Source organism: Lolium rigidum, chromosome 6 (assembly GCF_022539505.1).
Source record: "Lolium rigidum isolate FL_2022 chromosome 6, APGP_CSIRO_Lrig_0.1, whole genome shotgun sequence".
NCBI classification, from domain to species: domain Eukaryota; kingdom Viridiplantae; phylum Streptophyta; class Magnoliopsida; order Poales; family Poaceae; genus Lolium; species Lolium rigidum.
The window spans coordinates 144,079,601-144,088,364 of record NC_061513.1 but is presented as its reverse complement, the minus strand read 5'-3'; positions in this window follow the sequence as shown (position 1 = coordinate 144,088,364).

The window sequence follows — 8,764 nt, the reverse complement described above, 5'->3', positions numbered from 1 at the left end:
ATCCGCGTGACATGGGCTAGACCAATCGGGGCAATGTTGGGCGTACTGTGAGAGTTTGTGAAGGGAGAGGGCAAAGCCGAGTAGTATCAAGAAACCAAGGGCAAGTGAGTAGTAAACGGACTAAGGGATTCAAATATGAGATTTAAAAAATGGAAAATGCGTGTTTTGTACAATGAAACCCATCTTGGCCTACCTCAAACTATTTGCAATACAAATCTACATGAGTGTGAAAATTATGGTCTCATTCGGACAAAGTATGTTTTGGGGAAAGCTGTTTTGGGTAGGGCTTATTATGGAAAACCATGCACCTTCATAGCTACTAGGTGATTTGAGAAGTGGCAATTTGTGGTGAAACTTGATTTATCTACGATTTATCTATGATTTGAGAAGTGGAAATTTGTGGTAAAGACTCCATGAGTAAGTGCCACTCCTTTTCGGAATTTTTTGCACATTAAATAACTCATTTAACTAGTTAATCCCATTTGTTGACTCTACGTTGACCAGCCACTTGAGGGTAAAGCTGAGTATATTGCACTAGCCGGTATTAGCACTCAAGGTGAAAGCCGAGCATACAAAAAATGCTAGTATATGACTCGAGGGTATACATGAGTATATCTAAATTTCCGGGGTTAGACTCGAGGACGCGTGTTGCGGTGCGAAGTGGAAGAAGTGCCATTGTTGACGCGTGTCGCGGTGCGGACGTGGAAGACGTGCCATTGTTGACTCGGGTCGCATTTAGGACGCGTAAGCCCCTCTCTCCCTCCCTCTCGCACACAGTGCGTCTCATTATCGCTCACGCACGAAACCACCCCTCTCACGTCCCATCAACTTCTCCAAAAAACCCCAACCGCCGTACGAGCCCTCCCCTGCCGGCGATGGAGAAGAAGAATGCGCCGGCGGCCATCGCCCCCGAGCCCGTCGCCTCCGAGCCCGTCGCCTCCGAGCCCGTCGCCGCCGAGCCCGTCGCCGCCGAGCCCGTCGCCTCCGAGGGCGGCGCATCCGAGGGCGGCGCATCCAGCGCGGCGCCTCCGGTGAGCTCGGGCCGGTCTCACCGCTGCGACGGACCACTTCACAAGATCGGCGAATGCTTATTGGCCAAAGAGGAGTACGTGGACAGCTACTCTGCTATGAGGCAAGTACGCAGAAATTGGCGCTCGGGTTTACTCGATCCCGACGTGCACACCGCACGAATGGATCATGCTACACCACGCCCTTCCACGCGCCGCTGAGTTCACCTTCCTCCATCTCGGCACATCCCGCTACGTCACCATAGATCTATCTGCAGTTCGTGCAAGGTTCAAATTCCTCGGCTTTTCCCGTGGCGTCACCATAGATCTTATTTTCAATCTTAGTGCTGAATGTTATCTTTTCAATATATTTTAGATTCTACTTCCTCGGCTTTTCCCGTGGCGTCATCGTGCTTGCCCGAGAAGAACCCACCGCACAAGATACGGTGCTGCTGAACCCACTCACAAAGAAATCGAACACGATGTTTGAGGCGCGGATGCCATCTCGTTTTTCGAAATCGATCGGCTGTTATCAAATCCCCGACTATGGTCTTCGTTGCCACACATTACCCGCCGGAAATTGGTTGGGTCGATGAGAGCACTCCAACTAAGGATATAAATGAAGATGGGGATTGGGGAGAAGGAAGATTTTCGATCAAGAACCATGGTTTCCGTTCCATTACCCCGTTCAATGGTGAAGCTGTATGCGGTAGGCTGCGGACAATTTTGAGATCGGAAGAATAGTGTGCACCAATATACGATTGCAGCAGCGCGCGAGCACTGTCAAGATGGAGACACTAATTTCATTTCCGGAACTTGGACGTCGAAGTTCTACCTTGTGGAGTCGGATGGTGAGCTGCTGCTTGTGTTGTTGGTCGGCGCGGCTTTGGCGGGCGGACCATTGGTGTACCGTGTGGACACTCAGAGCCGCTCTCTCCATCCGGTCACTAACATTGGCGGTAATGCCTTCTTCGTGAATTATATCCGGTGTATCTCCGTCGACACCGAGTGTACCCGACACTTCAACCTCGGCAGCATCTACTACACGGATTTGGGTTATATCGGAGCGTACTCTCATGATACAAATGCACTGGGATGAGTGGCCATTACGTGTGGATAGAATAGGATTCTACGGTTTGAGAAATGAACACGAGGCCATACCGTTTGGAGGATGTATTGGCCTCACACTGCGGACGGAAGGAGTTCAATGAATATTTCCTTGGGGAATTGCACGAATGGAGCGACGGAGAAATATATGAGGAGGAATGAAGAACAAATTCATTCATCCTAATCTTCTTGTTGTCCATACATTGCGTGCGTGATCTTGTATATTTTTGCAGCTTAGTTTGTCGTGAACATTAACAATGTTATTGGCTGCTTTTGGTCTACTGTATGCGGTTTACCTATGTATTATACTTAGTTTTACGATTATGCTGCTTGTGAATTTATCATATAATAGCTTCTAGATTTGCTACTAGATTTGCTGCCATATTGGGCAAAAAACGAGGGCCAAAAGGCATAAATAACCCCGAGAGATTTGCTACTAGATTTGCTGCCATATTGAAGAAAGACAGAAATAGAAGCTTCTCTAGATTTGATACTAATTTGGTGAAAAAGACAGAGAGAGAAAGAGGGGAAAAGGTGCTCTTAAAAATGCCAATTTGGGCCGAGAGAGACAAAACCCAGCTCCTGCTCACGTGCAACCAAACGCTTCTCGTCCTGTCCCACGCGGTCCCTTTCTACCAGCCCCACGCGACGCGGCCCCACACGACGCGGCCCCACGGACGACGCGGCGCAACACGTCGGCACGTGAACGTCCAAATAAACGGATTCCTTCCGTCCGAGCTCCTTCGCGGGTCTTCAGACAAAGGCTAGGGTAAAACTGAGGAAAAACTAAGGGGCTGGGGAAAACTGAGCACAACTAAGGAACCGAGGGCACGAAAATAGAAATCCCTATAATAATTATAGAGAATCAAGAACTGGTAAAATAATGAGTGCTATGATAGAAAAATTAAATACAATTGCTAGAATCTTGCTTAGACGCCATGATATAAACTGTTGCTCTCAATAGGATACTAAACATCTTAAATTTCAATGTGGCTTTAGTGAGGAATTTTTAATTAAGAACTATAATCGGAATTGCTATATTCATTATGGGTTCGAAGAGGTAGAACAATTTGTCTTATTTATGGGAGCCTCAGAGATAGAATCCTTCATGGTTGAGAATTATGAAACTTGTGCTATTTGTAAGGACCTTAAAGATTATGTCTCTACTATCCTTAATTCTTGCATAGAATGCTACAATAGGAATCCTTATATCCTTGATTATAAAGAGAGACACATTAATGCACAAGAATGCACTCACAATTTGCAGGAACCTATGGAGGAGGAAATTGATGAATCTGAAAGCTCATTGGATGAAAAAGAAGAGGAGAGCGACGAACAAAAGGAGGAAGAATGGATTAGCTACCCATGCCAACCTTCTAATGAGAGTAACTCTTTATCTCTTACACTATTTGATTGTCCTCCATGCTTACCGAGAAGAGGTTGAATGTTATGTTCCTGTGGATTCTCTTGAAATAGTACCTATGAGTAATACTTGTGAGAATAATTATGCTACTGTTATTTATGATAATCCATGCTACTTTGATAAATCTTATGATAATGCTTTGTTTGTGCCTGATGTCGAAATGCATGGTACTAAAGAATTTTGCTTAGCAAATGTTTATGATAAAGCTCTAGATGACGGTCCTATGTTACTTGATAATATTAATTGTACTACTAATGAAAATGGGATTGGAGAGTTCTTGACTTATTCTATGAGTCCCATATCTCTTGAGATTGATCAACTACCTTGTTATATTATTAATAAAAGTAAGTTTGAAAGTTTTAATTCCACTATTCTTGAACTTGATAAAAATTATGTGTTTGGAAATCATGAAAAGTATGCTGCATGTGATAGTTATATTGTTGAGTTTATTCATGAAGCTACTGAAAATTATTATGAGAGAGGAAAATATGGTTGTAGAAATTCGCATGGTACTAAAACACCTCTCTATATGCTGAAGATCTTGAAATTACACTTGTTCTATCTTCCTATGCTTGTTACTTTGCTTTTCATGAACTTGTTTATTTACAAGATTCCTTTGCATAGGAAGCATGTTAGACTTAAATTTGTTTTGGATTTGCTTTTTGATGCTCTTTTTTGCCTTCAAATACTATTTCTTGCGAGTGCATCATTAAAACTGCTGAGCCCATCTTAATGGCTGTAAAGAAAGAACTTCTTGGGAGATAACCCATGTGTTATTTTGCTACAGTACTTTGTTTTATATTTGTGTCTTGGAAGTTGTTTACCACTGTAGCTACCTCTCCTTATCTTAGTTTTGTGTTTTGTTGTGCCAAGTGAAGCCTCTAATCGAAGGTTGATACTAGATTTGGATTTAGCGCGAAACAGATTTCTATCTGTCACGAATCTGGGTCTAATTATCTGTAGGAAACTCAGAAAATTATGCCAATTTACGTGCGTGTTCCTCGGATATGTACGCAACTTTCATTAGTTTTGAGTTTTCTGATTTGAGCAAGTCTGGTGCCTCAATAAAATTCGTCTTTACGGACTGTTCTGTTTTGACAGATTCTGCCTTTTATTTCGCATTGCCTCTTTTGCTATGTGGGATGGATTTCTTTGTTCCATTAAACTCCAGTAGCTTTGGGAAATGTCCAGAAGTGTTAAGAATGATTGTGTCACCTCTGAACATGTGAGTTTTTGATTATGCATTAACCCTCTAATGAAGTTTATGAGAAGTTTGGTGTGAAGGAAGTTTTCAAGGGTCAAGAGAGGAGGATGATATATGATCAAGAAGAGTGAAAAGTCTAAGCTTGGGGATGCCCCCGTGGTTCATCCCTGCATATTTCAAGAAGACTCAAGCGTCTAAGATTGGGGATGCCCAAGGCATCCCCTTCTTCATCAACTTATCAGGTTTCCTCCCCTGAAACTATATTTTTATTCGGTCACATCATATGTGCTTTACTTGGAGCGTCTGTGTGTTTATTTTCGTTTTGTTTGTTTGAATAAGATTGGATCCTAGCAATCCTTGTTTGGGAGAGAGACACGCTCTGCTTTTTCATATGAACACTTGTTCTTCGTTTTACTTTTAATGTTCAATGATAAAAGTTGGAAGCTACAATACTTATTGTTTGGTTGGAAACGAGAAAATGCCTCATATGTTGTGGATAATTTGACACTTGGCAATTGTTTTGAGCTCTCAAGTAGATTAAGTTTTTTTTTTCATGTAGTTTAAACCTATTAGTGGAGAACTACCGTAGAGCTTGTTGAAATTGGTTTGCGTAATTGATCTCTCTTAAGGTCTAGATATTTTCTGGTAAAAGTGTTTGAGCAACAAGGAAGACAGTGTAGAGTATTATAATGCTTGCGATATGTTCTTATGTAAGTTTTGCTGTACCGGTTCATACTTGTGTTTGCTTCAAACAACCTTGCTAGCCTAAGCCTTGTACTGAGAGGGAATACTTCTCATGCATCCAAAATCCTTGAGCCAACCACTATGCCATTTGTGTCCACCATACCTACCTACTAGGTGGTATTTCCTGCCATTCCAAAGTAAATTGCTTGAGTGCTACCTTTAAACAATTCAAAATGCTTCTCAATTTGTGTTAATGTTTTATAGCTCATGAGGAAGTATGTGGTGTTTATCTTTCAATCTTGTTGGGCAACGTTCACCAATGGACTAGTGGCTTCATCCGCTTATCCAATAATTTTGCAAAAGAGTCGACAATGGGATTCCCGAGTCCCAAATTAATTAACCTAAATAGACACTCCTCCATGGTATGTGATTGTTGGACGGCACCCGAAGGATTCGGTTAGCCATGGCTTGTGTAAGCAAAGGTTGGGAGGAGTGTCATCATAATAAAACTAAAATAAAAAGGCACTCCTTCATGGTATGAGATTGTTGGCAGGCACCCGAGGATTCGGTTAGCCATGGTTTGTGAAAGAAAGGATGGAAGGAGTGCCGCATAAACATAAAAATAATTCATGGGAGCCGCTCTTGGAAGTCCGGTTGGCGAGGTAGTTAGAGTGCCCACTACCATTCGTTGACAACAACAAACACCTCTCAAAATTTTACTTTTTATGCTCTCTTTATGTTTTCAAAACCAAAGCTCTAGCACAAATATAGCAATCGATGCTTTCCTCTTTGAAGGGCCATTCTTTTACTTTTATGTTGAGTCAGTTACCTAATTCTTCCCACCTTAGAAGCAAACACTTGTGTCAGCTGTGCATTGATTCTTACATACTTGCATATTTGCATTCATCATATTACTTTGTGTTGACAATTATCCATGAGATATGCATGTTGAAAGTTGAAAGCAACCGCTGAAACTTATATCTTCCTTTGTGTTGCTTCGATGCCTTTACTTTGAATCTATTGCTTTATGAGTTAACTCTTGTGCAATCTTTTGATGCTTGTCTTGAAAGTACTATTCATGAAAAGTTTTGCTATATGTTATCTATTTGTTAGCAACTATAGACCATTGCCTTGAGTCACTTCATTCATTTCATATGCTTTGTAATAGTATGATCAAGGTTATGTAAGTAGCATGTCACTACAGAAATTATTCTTTTTCTCGTTTACTGCTCGGGACGGCAGGAACTAAGCTTAGGGATGCTGATACGTCTCCGACGTATCCATAATTTCTGTTGTTCCATGCTTGTTTTATGACAATACTTACATGTTTTGCTTGCACTTTATGATGTTTTTATGCGTTTTCCGGAACTAACCTATTAACAAGATGCCACAGTGTCAGTTCCTGTTTTCTGCTGTTTTTGGTTCCAGAAAGGCTGTTAGGGCAATATTCTCGGAATTGGACGAAATCAACGCCAAACCTCCTATTTTTCCCGGAAGGCTCCAGAACACCGAAGAAGAGTCGGAGAGGGGCCAGGGGGCCACCACACCATAAGGCGGCGCGGGCCAGACCCTGGCCGCGCCGGCCTAGGGTGAGGCGCCCCCAGGTGCCCCCCTGCGCCGCCTCTTCGCCTATAAAATCCCTTTCGACCTAAAAACACCGTACCAATTGACGAAACTCCAAAAAGACTCCAGGGGCGCCGCCACCGTCGCGAAACTCCAATTCGGGGGACAGAACTCTCTGTTCCGGCACCCTACCGGGACGGGGAAGTGCCCCCGGAAGCCATCTCCATCGACGCCACCGCCTCCATCATGCTCCGTGAGTAGTTCCCCCATGGACTACGGGTTCTAGCAGTAGCTATGTCGGTATACTCTCCCCCATGTACTTCAATACAATGGTCTCATGAGCTGCCTTACATGATTGAGATTCATCTGGTGTAATCGGTGTTGTGTTTGTTGGGATCCGATGGATGATACATTATGATTAGTCTATCTATAAAGTTTGTGAAGTTATTGTTGCTTGCAATCTTGTTATTCTTAATGCTTGTCACTAGGGCCCGAGTGGCATGATCTTAGATTTGAGCTCTATAATTATTGCTTAGATTGTATCTACAAGTTGTATGCACATGTCATCTGTCCGGAACCAATGGCCCCGAAGTGACGAAATCGGGACAACCGGAGGGGATGGCGGTGATGTGAGGATCACATGTTTTCACGGAGTGTTAATGCTTTGCTCCGGTACTCTATTAAAAGGAGTACCTTAATATCCGATAGTTTCCCTTGAGGCCCAGCTGCCACCGGCTGGTAGGACAAAAGATGTTGTGCAAGTTTCTCATTGCGAGCACGTACGACTATAATTGGAAAACATGCCTACATGATTAATAATCTTGATGTTCTATCTTAATGCTTTGATTCCTATCAATTGCCCAACTGTAATTTGTTCACCCAACACTTGTCACTTATTGGAGAGTTACCACTAGTGTAGATCGTTGGGAACCCGGTCCATCTGTCATCATCATATACTCGTTCTACATGTCATTGGAAGTAGTATCAACTATTTTCACGGTGCCATTGCTCTCATATTGCTATTCTGCTGCTTTGTATTCTTGTTACTACTTGCTCTCATATTACTGCTACTTTCACGTCACCCCTGTTACTAGTGTTTTTCCAGGTGCAGCTGAATTGACAACTCAGTTGTTAAGGCTTATAAGTATTCTTTACCTCCCCTTGTGTCGAATCAATAAATTTGGGTTATACTACCCTCGAAGACTATCGCGATCCCCTATACTTGTGGGTCATCATTTATCAACTTGGGTGCTCATGCATTATGTGACATAAAAAGGCTATGTGCTTTGGATTTTCATTTTCTGGTTTTTTGAATTTTTATGCCCATTTGAATCTTGGTTAAATCCTAGGTTTGACCAAGATTTAAACAAGTTTAAAACATGAAAATGAAAAGGTAATTAAGTCTGGATCCTTCTTAGTCATTCAAAAATGAAGCTTTTGGGGGGTTCTTGAAATCTCAATGTTTGAAACCCAAAACCACTTCTCTTCGTGGTTGACTTCATAAGACAAAGTTTAGGGTTAGGGGGTAGATCGATACATGATTTATCGGGTTTGAATATGTCTAGACATGCTTTGTTTATCAACTTGAATGCTTACTATATGACATAAGAAGACTATATGTGCGTTGGTTTTTCATTTTTTGTTTTTTCTGAATTAATGTTTATGCCCATTTGAATCTTGGTCAAATCCTAGGTTTGACCAAGATTTAAACAAGTTTAAAACATAAAATGAAAAGGTAAGCCTGGATCCTTCTTAGTCATTCTAAAATGAACCTTT